We start from the raw sequence: 20,632 nt of genomic DNA, 5'->3' as shown, positions 1-20,632 counted from the left end.
GATGTCATTCCATTGTCTTCCATCCAAAAATGCTCCTGAAAGAGTCTGGGATTAGTGTGAATTGTTTGCCTGTTTTTGTTTTGTTTGTCTTTGTGGGTAGAGGTTTATGGAAGTAGGGGGAGAAATGGAATGATAGTGACCTGTTTCTGGTTCTATTTTTGGATGATGTGAAAATTTTTTTTCCTTTCTTTTTTGTTGTTACTTAACTTCACCAGAATGTATCTTGGTGTGAGTTATTTATTAAATTTTCCTGGGCCACCACAACCCTTACAATCTGGAGAGTCATATTTTCTTTCATTTTAGGAAAGGTTTCGTTTATTATATTTTTGAATGTTTTATTTCTTTTCTTGTCCATGAATTGCAATTTTCTGTGTCATGAATCTCCATCGGCTATTCTTCACATCCATAACTTAATTTCTAATCTCTTGCAACTCAGTCCTTTTCCTTAGTCACTTCTGTGATTTTTCTCAATTCTCTTTTATCTCACTGATTTGGTGCTTCTAATGTAATTTTAATTTCTGTAACAAAATGGCTATCCTAGTCAGGCTGTAGTCATGAATACTCTACTGTACTTTAGATTTTAAATGACCTTAATCTCACAATTTTTGAAGACCCTATGAGGAGTGGGAAAAGAATATAATTGGCTTTATTGTGAAGGGAAAAAATGTAAATATAAAAGATAAATTAGTATTTGTAATGTTTTTATGTGCTCTTATTTTGTTTCTTTTCTCCAACTGTACATTCCATTTTTAAAAAGAATTTGGGAAAATAGCCAAACATGAGTAAGTTTGGCCACATCCAGAGTGAGCTGACAAATTCCCTTTCCATTCTACAATTCTGCACTATATACTGTTCAGATTATTTAAAAGTCTCATCAACTCCTCTGACACACTGACGATACTTGTACATCATTTTTTCTTTTTTAATGAAATAACCACTGTTCTCTATCAAAGTCAAGAGACCCCAGATAAAATCAAAAGAAAGATAAGCAATCATAGTGTTTTCCATCCTTCGGGTTTAAATGAAACACAAAGAAACTCCAGAAAATAAGTACCTTCTGCATATGTTGAAAGACCCAAACCAGTTCACTTATACCATTTGGGGGGTGGGGGAGAGGGGGCAGGGGGCAAGTGAATATAACAGTACTTTCCTCAGATATGAAATAATTTCACAGATTCTAATTTCAATTATTATTTCCTTTCTGTGCATGAGGAAGTAGATGGAGCTCTCTAAAAATAGCTAGTGAACTGCGAGTTGCATAAAGACCAGACCCCTTATTTGTCAATGTATTTTTAAAAGTGTATATGAGAATGTCTGTGCAGGATACTCCTAACACTTAAGAATAGGTGGAACTACTATTGCAAAGTTGTCATTTTCAAGGGAAAATCATGTGGGCAGCTTCCTTTATGTCTGGACAAATTAGAGCTGTGCAGGAATTTGCTAATTAGTATGTGGTGATGGCTCCGTTCAGCAGCCTCGGAGCAAGTCTCCCATGGGGCTAACACAAGAATTTTTAAAGTCACTTCTCCAAGTATAAGAACAGATAAACAGAATTAGAAATATTTAACTTACTAAGAAAGAATTATTTAAGTTGAGAAGAAAGAATGCAAGGACAAAACTTGCTATTTTCAAATACCTCAGAAATACAAACTTTCTGCGACTCACAAACAGAAAGATTAGATAACGGTGGGAGAGTTGGATTACATCAAAAACAAAAACAAAAACAAAACAACTTCCCAATTATAAAGATTGGGGGAAACAATCACCAAAGAAAGTTTTTAAAAATAATAATAATAACAATAGTTATCATTTATTGAGTGTCTATGTCAGTTTCTAAGCACTTTATAGACATTATCTTATTTAATTCTCATAATAATGTTCTATGGTTGGTATTGTCATCTCCAGTAAACATTTATTTATTTATTTAACAATTTTTTTAGAGGGTCTACTATGTGGCAGGCACTGTTCTAGGCAGCAGGATTAGAGATTCATTATAGTAGACGAAAGTCCCTCTATCATGAAGCTTTTATTTGGGGGAGGAGGATGATTGACAATAAACAAAAAAAATAAGAAAAGTTATTTAAAGTGAAAAGCATTATGCGGAGAATTAAAAATAGTGGGACAGGATAGTCACTGGTAAACAAGGCAATCAGAGAAGGTATCTCTGAGGAGATGAAACGAATTGACAAGAAGGAGCCAGCGAGGAAAAGGAAAGTGGCAAGAAATGTTGCTGACAGAGAGAGCAAGTAGAGGCAAGGACCTCAGGTTGGAACAAATTTAACCACTTCTGGAAGCCAAAAGAAGGCTACTGTGACTAGATCACAGCAGATAAGGGGAAACAGCATAGGATGACAACTAAGGGGAGGTCAGAGAACAGGTCATTGGGCTTTTTTAGAGTTTAGGATAAAGACTGGATTTTATTCTAAGTATTGTTGTGAAGTCTTGGGAAAGTTTTAAACAGAGGAGTGAAATAATCAGATTTATGTTTCTTACACATCACTCTGGCTTCTGTGTGGAGAATGGATCATAGGAAGGCAAGAACGTAAGCAGGGAGATCATCGAGCCTTTCCTTGGAAGCAGCATGAAGTTTCCCCAGGAAAATCGATGCAGGAGCGGACTTGGTCACTCGTGCTATAATTCAGTCACAGCGGGACATACTAAATTCTCTCCCACTCCACAGTGGTGAGACAGTGTCAATTAGAGCACCTAACTGCTATAAACTTCCCAGGTGATATTGTCTTCCTTTAATAACAACAACAAAAAAAGCTTTTAAGTCTTAGAAGCAGTTAACTTACCTGCCACCATAGCCTAATTTCTAACACACACACACGGAAAAAAAGTGAAAAAAATTACATTTTTGCACTCTTTAGTAATGTAGAAATGCCTTCAAGTGAAATGTGTCTGACTTGGGCCAACTATTATCTGTAATGCAAAGCTGACTCTAGAAAATTATTTTCCTGTCTTTCTAATAGTGTGTCCCAGAAGAATCAATGTACAGGAATGCTTAAGGGACTCCTCCTGACCGTGGGGAAATTCAGCCTGTCAAAGTTATTTACATAAAATAAAATAAAATATAAAATAAAATAAAGAAGGATATTCTTCAAATTTTGTTGCATAAGGGGAAATTAATATGTGGCATATAAGATACAGTCCCTTGATGAGGGGGATAGATCAAAGGAATCATGAACACTGATGTGTCCTCCTGAAATCATCTATATTTTATCCTCCTTTTACAATATTCTTAGCTTTTAAGACAAGCACCTGAGTGGTAATTGCCCAAAACATTTAGGTTTGAAAACCAAAAACATCCACCAGACCCAAGGCTATGAAGATCTGAGGACCAGCTCTTAAAGTGCTGACACACTCAAACTCACCTTTCCAGGGCCCGCAGAGAAGCAGCTGATGGAGAGGTGACAGGACTTCAAGTGAACGAGGCTCATTTGTTCATCTTAAAGTGTTGGCCTGAGGGGCAAGCAACTAAGTGCACTGCTAGGGGCCTGCTGGCTGGGGAGTATTACTATCTTCACTGTCTCCCTCTGCCTCAGGTGCTATCTTTCTTTTCTCTTCTTATTCTTTTTGTCCTGTGTCATGCAGGGTGTCGTGAGGGGTCTCAGCTACCACTCCCCAGATAAGAACGCAGGACATGGTGAGGCCGAAAAGGAACACCCACGGAGCCATAGGTAGGGGTGTCATACCACTATAGTCTCGCTGGCAGCTGGGTTGGAGACACAGGAAGCAGGAGACACAGAATCCTCAATCCACACTCCGCCACACTCCGCGCTTGCCAGCCACCATCTTCTTGCTAGCCCCCGTTTTCCTGCTAGCGTAGCCACGGCAGTTATATTAGTGGCCAATGGCTCACTGGTTACAGCTGACGGCCAACTAGCCACAGCTGATGGCCTTCCAATCACAATTGATGGCCATTTACTACCTGAGCCGGCACCTTCCCATTGGAGGCCGAGAGCCTGGAAATTGCACTCCTGGCTCTGTCCCCACATCCTGTTTTTTCTTGTGGCACCAGCTATGGGCTCTCCCTCTGCCTCATTCCAGGCAACAGGCGCCATTTTTTTTTTTCTTTTCATCTTTCTTTTACCGGTGGCACCATCTTCAAGCTCTTCCCTCTGAGGTACTCCAGGGTGCCAGTATATCTGGTAGGAAGCTTTAACATGTGTCTGGTGCCCTGTTTTTCATGGCTGCTGCCGGGAAGATGCTGCTTGATCACCTGGCTCTGGTGGTGGGATGCAGGTAGAAGTGGAAGGCTTGCGTTCCTGGATCCCACAAGATTGTAACCATTGGAGAGACACTTCTTGGCAAGTGTCATGCGGGGAGGCCTGCGGGGTCTCTGCTCCCGCTCCCCACATAAGAACGCAGGACATGGTGAGGCCAAAAAGGAACACCCACAGAGCCATAGTTAGGGGAGTCATACCACTATAGTCTCACTGGAGGCTGGGTTCACACGATGTGCGACCTGCTGTCTGCTTTTCTGCCAACCGACCGACTCTCCTCGACTCTGTTCAATTCTCCTCCCCAGCGCAACCGCGGCAGTTATATTAGTGGCCAATGGCTCAAGGGTTACAGCTGATGGCCAACTAGCCACAGCTGACGGCCATCTATTACCGAGCTAGCACCTTTCCACGTGAGGCCGAGAGCCTAGAAACTGCTCTCTGGGGCTCTGTCCCCACAGCAGGCTGCCACTCCCAGGTCACTGCACAGACAGCGGACTGAAACATGTCCTGGAGCTTTAGCCTGAGGGCTTCAGGTTTGCCTCACAACTAGGTAGAGGCTACAGAGGTGCTGTCAGGGAAAACAGGCCAGGCCACCATCTTGGCACCTTCCTCCTGCCTTGCTATGGCTCGCAGGTATCCTCCGGAAAGGACCTTATATGTTTGACTAGAACTGGATTTTTGCGGCTGCTGCCCAGGGGCACCTCCAGATCCCCCAGCTCTGGCAACCAGCTGGGCTTCTGCTTGGGCTCCCACAGAGCTATATATATATTTCATACGTTAAAGGCTGTTGCCTGAGGGCCTGGCTTCTAATCAGCTTAATCTAGATGCTGACTGAGATCCTCCACTTTGGGACCCTAAAAAATCTTAACACACCCTCAACTACTGGGAGTCATTAAAAAGAAAATAGGCTGGACAATCACAAAGGTTTGAGAGACAACGGAGAGCTAGGGCAAGGTTGAACAATGAGATTCATGTTCTACATGAAGCCACTCCTTTAAGATTGGGGAGAGTGGCTGTTTTATCTAATATATAGAAACCAACACAGAGAGTTAAGAAAAATGAAGAAATGAATATATTTGAAACAAAAGAACAAGATAAAATGTTAGGAAAAAGATTAATAAAATGAGATAAATAATTTACCAGATATTGGGAAAACAAAAGTAAATAAAACCCTGAACTTCAATGATTAAAAAATAATAATAATGTGAAAACCCTTGATCTGTTTCTTGCAACAAACAGGCTGCCCAAATCACATCTACTATAGGACATCATTACGGTCTACAGACACAATGATTTAGTAGTAATAAAAAATAACAATATGAACAATAATAACAATATTTTTTGAGGACCTCCTACAGATCAGATACTTTGTCAATTGCTTCTAGATCTTTTTCTAAGGATGAAAAATGTCTCTAGATCTACTGGTGACATGTGTTTCCAAAATTGAAAGAAATGTCTGAAATATTCTTTAGAATTCACTAGAAACATTTTCCCATTAGGGAAACTTGTTAAACAAAAATAGTGCTTGGTTTTTCTCCTTTTCACCCAAAATGAGTTGAAGGGACTTAGTCTAGATTGAAAACAAGAGCTTCCTAATGCTGAAAATATTAAAAAACCAAAACAAAATACATTTAAGTCACACAGATTTGGCCTCAAAACAAAAAAGAGAGAAGAAAATAAATAAATAAATAAATAAATAAATAAATAAATATATATATATATATATATATAGAGAGAGAGAGAGAAAGAAAGAATTTAATTTCTTCCACGCATATGTAAATGGTGTAATGGTGTAATCTGAATATAACAAGGATACAGAATGGATAAATCTTGTGACTCATGTCATTATATATGATAGCTATGAAAACAATTGAAGCAAAAGTAGCATGCTTTTTCTCAATACCTGTACAAAAATTAAGGGCGTTCACATAAAGATAATCACTAAATAAGAAATAATGCCATTTGTTCTAGTCCTAAGTAACTGTTAAATGTCACATTTACATTATTACCTTTTTTCTTTTTCTGATTTTAAATGTAGTATTTGCTCATTAAAGCAAACCTGGGAGATTAAGAAGATACAAAGGGAAATCACCCATAAGCCCACTACCAAGAATTAATGACCTTAATTGTTTTAGTCAAGTCCATTCCAGTCTTTTTCCTTAGGTAAACTTTATGTTTTTAAATTACTTTATGACTAAAATACTATTTTAAAACTTTATATTTTAAAAATGTACATTTTTAACTTACTTTTTTTACTTAGCTTTATGCTATACTTTCCTGTATTATTAAATTTTTTAATAAATATAATAGGTATAAAATATTACATTTCTAACTAGGCTTCTATTTTCAAACATTTAGGTTACTTCCAATGTTTTCCTATTATAAAAAGGCACTAAAAATGTAATATTAATGACATCACAACAAAGCTCCAAAAAAGTAAAATAGCTCTTATTCCATGAATAGACAAGCAATGGTGATATTTTTCCCCTACACTCTCCTCCTTCACTCTGGGTCATAAAGCGGTTGAAAGAAAGAAAGACTAGAGAACTCTCCCTGGGAGAACAGCACATTAATTAACAGGGTAGAAGACCTCAGCAGCAACATGAAATTTGTCTAGGCCTTCTTTTTGCCCATCCTACTATCAGTTACAATTTTCCACCACTCCAAGAAAATTGGAAGGCTATTGGCCAAATTTTGAATATCCAGAAATGTCCCTGTGCACTATACCCTCCAACAAACTTCCACAAAGCCCCGATATTGGTCTAGAACATGCTCTTGTCCAGGACTACTGGGTTGCATACCCCAGAGGTATCATTTGTGAGATCTGTGTGAAGACCTCACCTGGAGTAGTACAGCATTTCCACAGACTGTTTCTTCATGTTTATACAAGAGCAAAATGAACAACAGAAGGACAGAGGCACTTTCTGGCTATTTATTAAAAAGTCCTTTTATTGATCTCACCCAATGGTAATGCTGGAGTCTTTTTTGGCTTTAGTGCCCAAGTCTTCACTTGTTGAATTTGTTTGGACATATTTCCACTCAGAAATACTTTTAATACTTTTTAAAAGATCCTCTAAGACAAAAACTGAACCAGGACAACAGAGAAGCCCCCTCCTCCCACCACCAGGTTAGCAAGCACCAAGTAACAAGGAAGGAGCCTACTGCGGCATGAGGATTGGTAGCATAGAGAGAAAGCTTCTCTGAGGCACAGGATCATAGAAAAGACTTAAAGATGAGGAGGGAGCAAAAACAATAAAAAAAATCCTCGAGTAATTCAATCTCCACCCTATGTACAGGTATTTCAGAGGAATTTGAAGCCAGTTAACCATAGCAACAATAAAAACAAACACAGTTCAACTCGTGATTAGATTGACTTAATACTACCACCCTTTTCCCTCAGCCTCTACTGTTCTATACATTAGATCAGGCAATCAATCAATCAATCAGAAATTTAAAAATACACAAAAAGTCCAAGAAAAAGAACTCATTTTCAAAATACAAAGCAGCCAACAGAAAAGACTCAGAGATGAACTAGATGTTGGAACTATCAGAGAGGGAATTTAAAATAACTAATTTATATCTTAAAGGCTCTAGTGGAAAAGGTGAACAGCATGCAAAACCAGATGGAAAATTTTAGCAGAGCAATGAATACTCTAAGGAGAATAATAAAAATCCAAAAAAAAGAAAAAAGAAAATCATCATAACAAAAATAAAGAATGCCTTCAACTGGCTGATCAGTAACGCAACAAGCCAAGGGGGAAAAAATCAGTGAACTTGAAAATAGGTCAATAGAAATTATCAAACTGAAACACAAAGAGAAAAAAAAAAAGGTTAAAAAAACAGAAACTGAAAAGAGCCATCAGAACTATGGATCTAACCTATGTGTATGACCGAAGAAATTTCTGAAGAAATAAAGGCTGAGAACTGCCCCCAAATAATGAAATATATTAAGCCATGGGTTCAAGAAGCTCTGAAGACCCCCAAACAGATTAAATAACAAAGTAAAGAAGAAGGAGAAGGCGTTTAAAGGAGAAACAGGAGAAGGGAGAAAAACAAAACCTACACCATCCTCACATATTCTAGACCCATCATAGTAAAGTGACTTAAATTTAAAGATAAAGAGAAAATCTTGAAGACAGTCAAAGAAAAAGGAAGTATTACATACAGAGGAACAAAGCCAAGCATGACAATAGGCTTCTCATTTGAAAGCCTACAAGCCAGAAGACAGTAAAATAGTACCTTTAAAATGCTGGTGGGGGTAGAGAACTATTAACCCAGAATTCATGCCCAGTGAAAACATATTTCAAAAATGAAAGAAAAATAAAGACCTTCAAACAAATAAAAAGTGAGAGAATTTGTTGCCAGCAGGCCTACACTACAAAAAAATATTAAAGGAAGTTCTACAGGTAGAAGGAAGTTGATATTAGATCAATACTTGGAATATGAAACCAGATAGATCTCCAGAAATGGTTAAAATAAAGGTTTTCCTGGCTTTGGGTGAATAAAATTATTTTTAATATAAAAAAGTCAATCTAGTAGACTCTGTTGGTGCCCCACCCAGACCCTTTTTATTGGGTTGGGGCACCTTCTCCTACTTGCTGGCAGGGGTAGGGGTAGGGTGTTGGAGAATGGGGTGGGGTGGAGAGGGTTGGAGGGCGGGGGTTTGGTTAGGAAAGGCTGTTAGCAGCTTACAGCTACAGTCTACTCCTGAGAATTGCCCTTAGCCAGTGGCAGCCACTTGGACACAGAATACATGGAAGTTTATGCTTTGCCCCTGAGGGGTCTACAGCGAATGACTAACATACATGAGGTACTAAAAAGACCGGCCTCCATACCTTAACATGGGATAACTCAGTGGTACTATTCATGAATGTTTCAGTGTTCTCTGTTGTACAATTAGAGTCAGCTAAATCCACACCTTTGCCCAACCTTTCCCCCTGCCCTATCCTGCTTTGTTCCTTCCTTACAGGTTGCACCTGAGAGCTCCCCCTCAAGATTCCCTTTCTCAGTCTCTACTTCTGAGGACCCTGACTCAAGACCCTCAACACTTCACCACAAAGCATGGTACTTGCCATTGGTTTTTGTATATACTGTTTGTCAAATTAAGGACTTCTATTCCTAAAGAAATAATATCAAGAATGAATGCTATTTTCAATCATTTTTTCCCACATTTATTCCTATGACCATAGGATTCTTCTCCTTTATTTGGTTAACATGGTAATTTATGTATAATAATTTAGAATTCTTGGAATAAATGTAACTTGGTCATAATTTTTTTAAAGAATTTGTTAATCAATTTAACACTTTTCAAACTGTGAAAAGCAGGGTTTACTTTCTTTTGTTGTTGTTGTTGTTATTGTTGTTTTTACGATTCTCCTCTAAAGATTAAGTGGAAGAAAACTCGCTGGGACTAAGCAGGGAGCAGCAGGAGAAATCTGCAATACATTTAAACTTTCCAAAGCTGCTAACCACAAAAACAACACTGGCACATTTCATATTCAGTGAATGCCAGGTCTGCAAAAGGAATAGACCTGTCCACAAGCAAGGGTAGAATGAGAGGGTCTGCAAGTCCCCGTTAATCTTCCGGCTTCAGAAACCAGCTTTTGCTTGAAGAGCCAATAAAACTCTATGCCTCAGACCCTAGGCAGAGCCTTTCTGAGGATCAAAACACATGGCTCATCAATCCCATAGGATTATGAGAGTAAGGAGTATAAAAGGAATCTGCAAACCAGCATTGGGCCTTTCACAAAATAGATTTTTAATAAATATTGGCAGATTAACAGATTTCTATCACACATATGTCATAGAATTCCTTTCTCATCTTTACTTTCTTCATTTTAGAAGTTGGAGGAACTTGAACCTCGTTGCTAGAGTCATTTTATCACCAAGTCCTTATATTTATTAATGAAAAAGAAATAGCCATCAAAATTCTAACCAGAAAATGCATGAGTCTTCATGTATGGAGTGATGCCACCGACCCCTGCCCAACCCCACCCCCAAATATACAAGCTCTTGAGTGATGAGTTGTTTACCCTACTCCATCTAACTCATTCGATCTCTCTTGTGATTTCCATTCCTGAGATGGTTTGTCAAGGCTGGTGACACAGTCTTTAGCTACAAGGTTCAAAGATTTCCAAGTTTGTCCACTGTAAGTGAGGTTTTGTATTCCCTGCTAAATTCTACATTCCCTCAAGGCTGTGAATGTGTCTTGTCTTTTGTTCTACCTTTTCTAGCAAAGTACTAAGAACATCAGAGATTTGGTCAATTATTCTGAATTAAGAATGACTGGAACAGGGAGCTCAACCCTGCACCTCGGCTTCAGGAAAACCATCCTTTAATCAGATGCACTGCTAAAGAAAGAACCCATGATGGCAATGAACACAGAAACACTCTGCCAAAATAGAAATCCTTAAAATCTCTGAAATCATTAGCTTTCTCTGAATTTCTTTCTATTGTGCTTCCATGTATTTATGAGGTCCAGTGCTTACTAGACACCCTTAACCTGAAGATCTGGGCTAAAAGTACTTTTGAAACAGTTGGTCAGTTGTGAAATGAACACTCCTTGATCATCTGATAGTTGCTGACTTGTGACTTGGTTTTTCAGGGAACACTCCCCATGGCTCAATTTAATTGTTTCACCAGAGAAGAAGTTGTGCTGTTTGTCAGTTCAAACCACTGTCACTAGGAAAAACTGGCCTCTCCCTTAACTCTCCCAGACTCAGTCTGTTCCTTCTCACCTTTCATAAATGTATTTCCCTGACCAATCTTATAGGCGATGCAGTTAGTATTGATTTGCCACCACTAGGCTCTGTTTCTTCCCATGACCCTAAAATCATGCCAATTAAGGAACCAACAATCCATGGAAAATGGCCACTATCCTTTGCATTCTTGGCTTCTAACTTTTACCAGTGCTCTAGTCCTAAGCATTTTGACTTAAATAGCATTATACCAAGTTGTACTAATTAATTTTACTTCATAAATCTGAGGTGTCAGATTTTTGGAGCTAGAAAAAGCCTTAAGGACTGACGACTCAACTCCATTTTACCGAAATTGAGCTCCAGAATAAACACGTTAGCCTGTGTGTACAGATAGAACCAAGATGAAACATCAAGTCTGGACTCTTTCTAATAAAATACTGTATTTCCCTATATGCATGAACCAAATCTGAGAAAATGAACATGTAGTTTCATGCCCAGCAACATGAAACTATTCCCAACTTTCTGGAAACAATGGGATAATTTAAGTAAACAAGACCCACTTCAGCCCCACCTCACTGCCCCTCCCCTCCCATGAGGTAGCAGGACTGCCCTCAACATTGAAGCCTCCTGGGGAATTTCCTGCTATGTCCCAAGGAAGAAGAGGGTCAGTGCCCTGTTTCTAGAGATCTTTTTTCACATTCCTGATCCAAGTATCCTTTTTTTTCCTGACACTTATTTGCGTTCTCTGGAATAAGTCTCAAACTCCTTATCAAGCAATATTTTAGAAATGTCTCTGGGCTGTTTGTCTTATCCACGCCAGCCTCATACCCTTTTCCTCCAAGGATGGCTCCTTGGAGAGCAAACACCAGTCACCTCTAGTGTCTGGGGAGAATGCCTACTAAAAATTGCCCTCCTTCCAATAAGAAATTGTTTTTTTCTGACCTCTCTGTGAACAAAACTTGAAAACTTGAACTTTGAGTTGTGATCTGACACCTGAAATTCCTTTCATTCCACAATTTAAGATAAGGCATTCAGGGTAAACATATCAGGAGTAAGAATTCTCTGGACTCACTAATGCACATAAAGGGATAAATAATTGACATGGGTCGTTTCCTACGAAAGCTGGTCTTGGAAAAGGAGGAAGGGAAAGAGAGGTCAAGGGCACTGAAGGGAGAGTGAACATAGGAAAAAGAAAGGCTGGAGACATTGAAGAGAAAATCTGCCCACTTCACCATCTGCCCTGAACAATGCTATGCTTAATTACTTCCGGAACTGTTCCTCACTTTTTTTTTTTAATCAACTTTGACCACAGAGGAAACTGCTATTGGTTTTCAAATAGAAAAGGATGTCTTTGGGTGGCATCTACCTAGATGAAAATGAATGGGAAATAGGTTCTTATAGACATGTGTACTAGAAAAGATTTCAAAACATGTAATATGTTTGTACTATTCATCATTGTATTACAATCAGGATGATATTTTATATTAACAAGGTCTTTTTGACTGGGGAACTTAGAGTGGAAAAGGAATCATAGATTTATAGAAAACAGAAAAATCAGCTTCCTATGCACCTCCTGGAGTGTCCATATTAGACATCATAATAAATGAAAGATAAAATTAATACTCATGTTAAAGGAATTTCCCTACTGGTATGATTGTTGCCATAAAAGGAAAAGGGGAAGCAGTGATGATGTCGAGAAAGTGGTAGAATGCTGTCTCTTTTTATTTTCTGGGAGAAAAGGCAGAGAAAGAAAAGGAAAAACAAAAAAACAAACAACAAAAAAAAAGGAAGCTGATAATGCTTCATTTCTTAACACCGCCTGGGTTAATATGTAATTGACAAGATTAATGGCTGCATAATAATTGTTTCTATTGTTTACCATCTGGATGGTGGCCAGCCATCTTACCGCTCTTCCAACCAGTGGGTTTGGGTTTGGAAGGCTGCAAGGAGTGGCTGATAGGGTCTGTGTGCCAGGTGTAACCCTGCTAAAGAAGACATTTAGGAAGAAAGTACAGGGAAACCTGGGATGTTCCCTCTGGTGAGCCATGCTTCTCTGCACTTGGTCAACACAATAGTTTCACTTTGAAACTGTTGCATGAGTTGTGACAGAACAGAACCAGGCTGGGCCCAGCCAAACCTCTCTACCTGAGGACAAAGAAAGGAAAACTCTCAGGATCCAGAGAAAGGTCTCATTTCTGTCCTGTCCAAGCGGTAAAACAAACAGCAGAGTATCCCTCTTGGCTGTTCTTTGCACTGCCCTGGATGTGCTGGGAAGAACTCACCTTTCACCTACAGATTTGCAGGGATGTGAAAATATATTCCTCCCCACTCTTTCCTGATCCACTTTCTAAGCTCCTGCCTCTTGCCTTTCACACTGTGAGACGAGCAAACAGACCAAGACTTTCAGTCATGAACTACAGAAAGGATTTCCGTGGAAAGGTACCATGAGTCCACCTGCTCTACTGCTGATCTTGTCTGGTCTTGCCTCTCGCATGGACCAGGATAAGTTGATGTACAAAAACAAAGGCTATGTAATTCATTCTCAGGTGGCCTCATTCTGGTCTGGGTCACGAGTGTTCTCCTTAATTACTTCAACCTTTGTAGGTTTCCTCATTTTTTAACAAATCAAGTACAGACTCCTGATGTGCAAGGAGGCCCTCCTGGGGCTGGTACTCATACTTTTCCTACCTTCCATTTCATCCCAACTTACACTGTTTTAATGTGTAGCTCCAGGCTTTCTTCCTTCCATCTACACATCTCCCTCTACCCACTCTCTCTGTACATTCAAATCCTATCCCTCTGGAACAGCCCTGTTGTATCTCCCTATTATATGCTCTCCTACACCTCACAGACCTTGTACTTTATCCCTACTGCCACTAAAAGTTACAGTGTAGTCATCAGCGCGTGGGCTGACTCTCTTCCTCACTACACAATGAGCAATGAGTTCCCTGAAGATAAGGACTGCATGTATTCTGTTCTTTGACGTATACCTAGCAGCGGGCCAGTAGTAGGTGCTCAGACTGTCAAGTTAATAACTATATTAATGAATGTAAAAACCAGTTCAAATGTCCACTTCCTTCATGAGTTTGACCTTCAGACTCTCCAGCTGAGTACATTCTTGTTAGTCATCATCTGAAGTAACAGGTGAACTTTGCGCTTCCTGCTGGTACTGTCATTTTTGATGTTTTGTCATCATTATCCGGATCTTCGTCTTATGTCTCCTGCTAATTTAAGGCTCCTTGAAATCAGGGACTCTCATTCATTTTTCACATTGTTCACAACTCCAATCACGAAATTCTATTTCCTAACCGGAACTCAAAAATTGTCAGCTCAGTGGTGGATTAATCACTTACTTACGTATTTATTTAATGTTTACACTCCCACATTCTGCACACACATTACTTTTCTTACATTAGTGTAAAAAATATATATATATATATATCCAGTCAACAAATCTTTTCAGCATCTCAGAGTTTCAGCCATGTAGCCAATACTCCTTCTAGGGGCATTCCATTTCATTCTGCAAAGCCTTGAATTTAAAGATATGAAGGAATTCTAAGCTTTTGGCCAGAGACAACAGAGGAAGTAAGAGGCTGGAGCAGTAGGAAAAGGGAAACAACAGGAATAAGTATTTGCAACAGATGGTTTAGGTGGAAAAAACTGAACGCTCTAAGAAACTAAAGGAGTGATAGGCTTTGAGCTTAAGCCTTTATTCTGTATAAATTTGAGCTAAAGTCTTAATCCTGTACATAATATGTAACCTTGGGAAAAATCACTTCTCTCCCTGGGTAAAATGGCACAAATGATCCTATCTTTCAGACTGTTGATGGGATTCATGTGGTAATATACAAGACATTTCTGGAAAGGGTGATGCCAGTGCTGTTGCCTAAATGGTGATTGAGGACCAAGAAGTGGAGACAGCCCGCAGAGGGTGTGGGAGACCACACACGGAGCTTGTGTTTCATCTGGAGAGTACGAGAAGCATCAGCCTAAAGCCCATTTGGAGTCAAAGGGGATTGAAAAGTTAAATGGAGAGGAAGTAACCAGAATTTGAGGAAGGGATTTGGGGAGATGGGGCAGAAGGAGTAATTAATTGGGTGTGGATGAGGCACAAAGAACACAGTGTTGAAGGTCAACCCAGAAAGGTCTTAGGGGAAAGGTAAGAGGGGGATGCCCAACAAAAGAGGAGAACTGGGTACTGAAGACACTGAAGTGAGAGGACAGGGAGCTTAATGGTTCTCCTGTGAGATGTAAGGTGCATACAATGAGACGAGATTGAAAAGGGGGAATTCAGGACCCCATAGATGCAGCACTCAGGGAATGGGAGAAGGCTGGGTGCCAAGGGGCTCCCACAGAAAGTGGGCCTGTACCTCTTCAACTTACATAAAGTGATATGTCAATTGTCTCTCAATGAAGCTGGAGAAAAATAAAGTACTTGCTAATTCCTGCTTATCTGTCCCAATGAGCATAATGTCATCAATGAGGTGGAACAATGTGATGTTTTGTGGAATAGTAACATAAAAAAGATCGATTCATAGAGATGGAAAGGAGAATAACAGGGGCTGAGGGGAGGGGGAATTGGGAAGTTATTGTTTAATGGGTATGGAGTATTGGTTTTGCAAGATGAAGAAGGTTCTGGATGTTGATGATGGTTGTTCAGGAATGTGAAGGTGCTTAATGCCACTGAACTGTATAGTTAAAGTAGTTAAAATGGGAAGTTTGGGGGGGGTGGGAGATGAGGGTAAGGGGGATCGAATATATGGTGATGGAAGGAGAACTGACTCTGGGTGATGAACATACAATCGGATTTATAGATGATGTGATACAGAATTGTACACCTGAAATCTATGTAATTTTACTAACAATTGTCACCCCAATAAATTTAATAAAATAAAAAAATAAATAAAATAAAATGGGAAGTTTTATGTTATGTATATTGTAAATAAATAAATAAAAATGAAGGACAGTCGAGTGTACTCTCTATTAAGAGGACAAAAGAAGAGGAGCCATAAGGGCCTCCCTGAAGAACTGATGAAAGGAAAAGGAAGCACAGAAATCAAAGCTGGAGAAAGTGCCAAGCCAGGCTCTCTGATCAGATAACAATCCCATTTCTTCTTCCTGGACATGCAACCCACTCCATTTTCTAGACTTCCTTGCAGTTACGTGTGGACACATGACCAAGTTCTAGCCAAACAAATGTGTGAACAGAATGTGGGCCACTCACCCCCAGACCAGGCACATAAAAGCCTTCCATTTGTGTTCCTCAAAGTTATTTTCCCATCTGGAGTGTGGATGTTCATGCCCAGGGTGACTTTGGAAGCCACATGTTGAACATGGTGAAGACAAAAGGAGCTCAGGTTCCTGCATCACTGCTGAGAGGATAGAACTCGATCAATCAGACATCACGTTCTGACTTTACATCAGCAAGGAAAAACAAATCTACGGTGTCCAAGCCAACATACAATTGGGGGTGAATTTATTACAGCAGCCATTGTTGCCTTAATAAACACAGTATGAATTTATTACAACAGCCATTATTGCCTTAATAAACACAATATGAATTTATTACAGCAGCCATTATTGCCTTAAAAACACAATATGGATGAGGCTGGGGAGGTGACTTAGGAGCCCACTGGCTGCATTTTTTGAATAATGAAAGTGAGAATTATAAGGAGAATAAGTGAAAACAGCTGGGAGAAGTAAGAGGCGAGCAGATGGTATCTATGGATAATCTTTGAAGTCAGGTTCCCAGAACAAAGAATATCAAAATGTGCCTTTTAACAAAGCATGAGCTATTGTACACCATGACCTGGTCAGTCCATATTTCTCTCTCGTTAGTGGCTCCTATTTACTGTATGACCTTCGCCATGACATTTAACCTGTCCTTGGCTTTCTAGTTATAGTCACACACACACAAAATACCAATCAAATTTCTATAAAAGTTTTTCTATAACTCCAAATTCCTTCATTTGCTTTCTCTCTCTCTCTCTCTCTCTCTCTCTCTCTCTCTCTCTCTCTCTCTTTCCCCCCAAATAATTTTTAATTGTTTAATGTGGGAAACTGTTTTATGAGAATGGCATTCCTTTCTGAGCCACTGCCTGGGTCATTTAAAAGTAAACAATAGACAAAGGGAAACATTAACCTGGAGGTACTTTATAATAACAGCCTCCAGGGCTGATCCAGGATTGACTAAGAAGATAAAAGGAGTTAGAAGATTTGTGGCCATCGAGGCTACACTGAAAAAAATATTCAGCTTTCCCCCTCCTTCTCCCCAACAGGTGTGTTCCAAAATGAAGACGATACCTTATTAATTCTGTGGTCCTGTCAGTTCCTATTATTGCTAAAGTGTTCTTAGGTACTCAGACAAGTCATAAGCCAATAAACAAATGTAGTTACTAAAGGCTAAAGTTTGCCGAGACTCTGAAGCTATTCAAGCAAAGACAGGTGTAAACAGGATTTATTATAAGTACTATTATTATTTTTATTATTTTAAGCACATAGGTCTATGCAGGACATGCAAACTGAGCTTTTGAGTCTTGGTCATAAAACTTCGGGCACTTTTCTAGCTCTTGGTATAGTACCAAGGAGAGATTAAACTAGAAAACAAATCTACAAATGAGTAGCTATCTTATAATTAGTAAGCACTTTTCTTCATATAAAATTCCATGCCAGTCTCTAATAGCCATACTTTATACTCACCTAAAGCCTTTCATCTGAAAAGCTCAAAGCACTTCTTACTAATACCAGTGCCAATTCTTTCAAAATTCCTGTAAGTTGGGGAACTAGAATTCTCATCCACCAAGTATTACAGCTATTGCTGAGATCTGAGCCCTCTGTCTATATCCCATGTAGTTGGGGGTGACATTCTTTCCCAGATCAGAGTCTCAGCTCCAACCCAGTGAAGAGGAGATGAATCCTATCAGAGCAGGAAATACTGTTTTCAGCCACATGGGAGGCAATGGGATGGAAAGGAAATCTCAGCCTTTGGGTTTAGACCTGACTACAAACCCTGGCTTTAAAGAAATTATCTTAACCTCTCTGTGCTTCAGTTTGCTCACCTATAATCAGGATGTAAGGCACACAGTAGGCACTCAATAAATACTTGCTTGGAGATATAGGCCATATTATTCCTCATATCCCTAATTTGATTTGTGGATCTAAGCAATGTTTTATCTGGTTAATACTTGATTGAGAGTTTGCATGAAAATACTGGCCATAGAAGACACTCAATAAATGCTAGTGGAGTTGTCTTGCTATGGAAGAAGTCTCTATCTAAGGCTCATGCTACCTAAGCCAACTTGGGTTTTCCAGAAGTCCAATATTATCTCACATAAATGCTAATCGCTGGCATGAAAGATTTATTTAAATACACTTCTGCCCCTCCCTCTTCAGGACACGTAGGCTGATTTTCCAAATCTCATCATGTCTTAAATTTATAAGCAAAGGAGAATACTGTTATGGATTTCATCACTTTGTTAAATACCAAATACTAAGTTATTAGTTACAGAGATTTGTTGAAAAAAATCTTAAATAAAATTGTCTTGTAAACACTTGAATGCATTACCACACGGTGTAAATTTCTTTGGATTATTTTTAGAAGCGAAATGCTTTTAATCCTTTCAACTATTTGAAGGCAAATATTATATCTTCAATTATAAATATCACACTTTTATTATATTTTCCATAACTCTACCAGAAATACAGCCAAACCATTTATCAATCAGGAGCTAACAGTCAAAAGGAACGCTTATTCCCTGGATTAAAAAATATTTTTTTAACCATAATTTATAAATTTACTTCGAAGGCCATAATAATGACATTGCTTACTCAGAACCTTAACCAATTCAAAACATGGTCAAGACCAAACAGGGACAGGGGTTGGGGGTAGCTTCTGAGTAGGCAAAATAGATATTTAAAACATTTATGTCTAATAGCCATGAATTTGATTCATAAGAGATCTTTCAGAATATTATATTATTTAGAGATAACTTATCCTTCCTTTGTCCACAATTCTAACAAACTGTTCATCTGACTTCTCCCACTGTCAGTAGATGAAAAGCAACAAGTCAGAAATGAATAGACATTAGAAGGAAAAAAAGTTACAGCTCTCAGCCAATAATCTAACAAACCAACAAGTTCGTTTTGAAGTTTATCTATTTTTCTAGCACTTCAGCAGATGTTACGGGTCAGAAAAGTAAAAATTATTATCCTTGTCTTCCATAGTTTGTTCTCTGGTTGAGGTAGAAAGTAACTCCACACAGGAAACAAAACAGAAACATATAAATTACACAGCACTGAACATAGCTTTAAAAGAATTCAGAGAAGGGTGAAATCAGCATGGGCGAGAGTACAAAAAATTTCATAGAGGCTGAATGTGTTTTAAAATATTACAAAAATTAGAGCAAGCCCTGTTTTAAACACACACAAAAAAACAAATGCCTAAAAAGTGAGGCCTTGACATCATTGTGAGAGACCTTCAAAGGGTTAAAAACAAAAACAACTTTGCTCAGAAGAGAAAATGAACAAGGATTTTAAAAGAAAAGCTTCATTATCTAAAATGCAGTGGTTTTTTGCATAATCCTGGAAAACCGATTAAAGAGAAATCAACTTAGAGTACAGAAGGCAAGATTTAGATAAGGCATTCAAATGTATTCTTAAATACAATTGTGTTTTTTAAAAGGCTTCCTTTTGTACATTGCTCTTTAAATGTTTTCAGTGAAATAATGTAGAGACAGAGTAAAGAGTCCAATGAGCCGTTCAGTAGTCCGGGGTTGCATGACCTGTGTAGGGTCGCCCTCCCCTGCTTAGGCCCAACAGCTCCGTCAGTGCACAGGACCACTAACACCTTCCCAGAAGAAGTGGCTCTCCTGCAGGGAGGTTCACAGGGATCATCATCTGGGATCAAGATTCTGAACAAGAACTTCACACACGGCTCTGCTCATGATCCAGGTGGGGAAAGAGGGCTAGGTCTGTCTGCTAGCATCAGCGGAAAACAGTGACGAAAAAGGCCAGGAGCCAAAGGTTCTGAAAGAGAACAAATATGCACAAGTCAAATTTGCTGCCTGGCTCCTTGGAGACAGACAGACACTGACTTGGATTTGAGGGACACCAGGATAACCCCAAAATCTCTCTCCCAGGAAAAGCAATACAGTTCTTAAAGAAGCATATAGTTCTAAGGATTATATGAGCTTTTATATATATAATATATACATATTATATACAGATATTATATATATATATCATATAAATGAGAATATTATATATATATCACTGCTATATCACACTGCTATATATAATATTCTCATTATTATGATATCTATCTATCTATCTATCTATCTATCTATCTAGCAGTGTGATTTGAGGGCACCCAGATAATGGTCCAGCTCTCTCTCCCACCAACAAGAAAGGATTGCAGTTTGGTGAAGAGAGGATAATTGTTGTCTTTCCCCCCGGAAAAGAACAGGCAATGAAAACAATAACATCTCTACTAGCCAGATATAACTAATGATATATGTTCCAGGTAAGTGACCATTTGCAAATCTGTCCTAGATCAAAGATTGAAGACAACAGTTCTCAAAAGCATAGAGAATAAATATTTTGTCATTTTTTTTATGCCATTCACAATGTAACAACTACAGACATGACAAACTTTTAAGTTTAATTTGCATTATCAACATTTTTTCCATCACTTCCTTAAATCTAGACTAG

The 20,632-nt window shown here is 38.8% G+C and overlaps 2 long non-coding RNA genes across 3 annotated transcripts in view; one reads left to right on the top strand and one right to left on the bottom strand.

Annotated features, from left to right (window-relative positions):
• The window catches only part of LOC141570707 (uncharacterized), a 39,120-nt gene extending 29,735 nt beyond the window's left edge, over positions 1-9,385 (top strand). The window contains exon 6 of the long non-coding RNA XR_012495141.1: positions 9,196-9,385. This is a non-coding gene — a long non-coding RNA (uncharacterized LOC141570707). The remainder of the gene's footprint in view (positions 1-9,195) is intronic.
• An 8,620-nt stretch (positions 9,386-18,005) lies between these two features.
• Positions 18,006-20,632, bottom strand: part of LOC109453347 (uncharacterized) — a 67,998-nt gene continuing 65,371 nt past the window's right edge. For both annotated transcript variants that reach the window (XR_002138267.2, XR_012495138.1), the window contains one exon: positions 18,006-19,948. This is a non-coding gene — a long non-coding RNA (uncharacterized LOC109453347). The remainder of the gene's footprint in view (positions 19,949-20,632) is intronic.

This window comes from Rhinolophus sinicus, linkage group LG03 (assembly GCF_036562045.2).
Source record: "Rhinolophus sinicus isolate RSC01 linkage group LG03, ASM3656204v1, whole genome shotgun sequence".
Taxonomy (NCBI): Eukaryota; Metazoa; Chordata; class Mammalia; order Chiroptera; family Rhinolophidae; genus Rhinolophus; species Rhinolophus sinicus.
The sequence above is the reverse complement of the archived record's forward strand: the minus strand, read 5'-3'. Positions and strand labels throughout refer to the sequence as shown.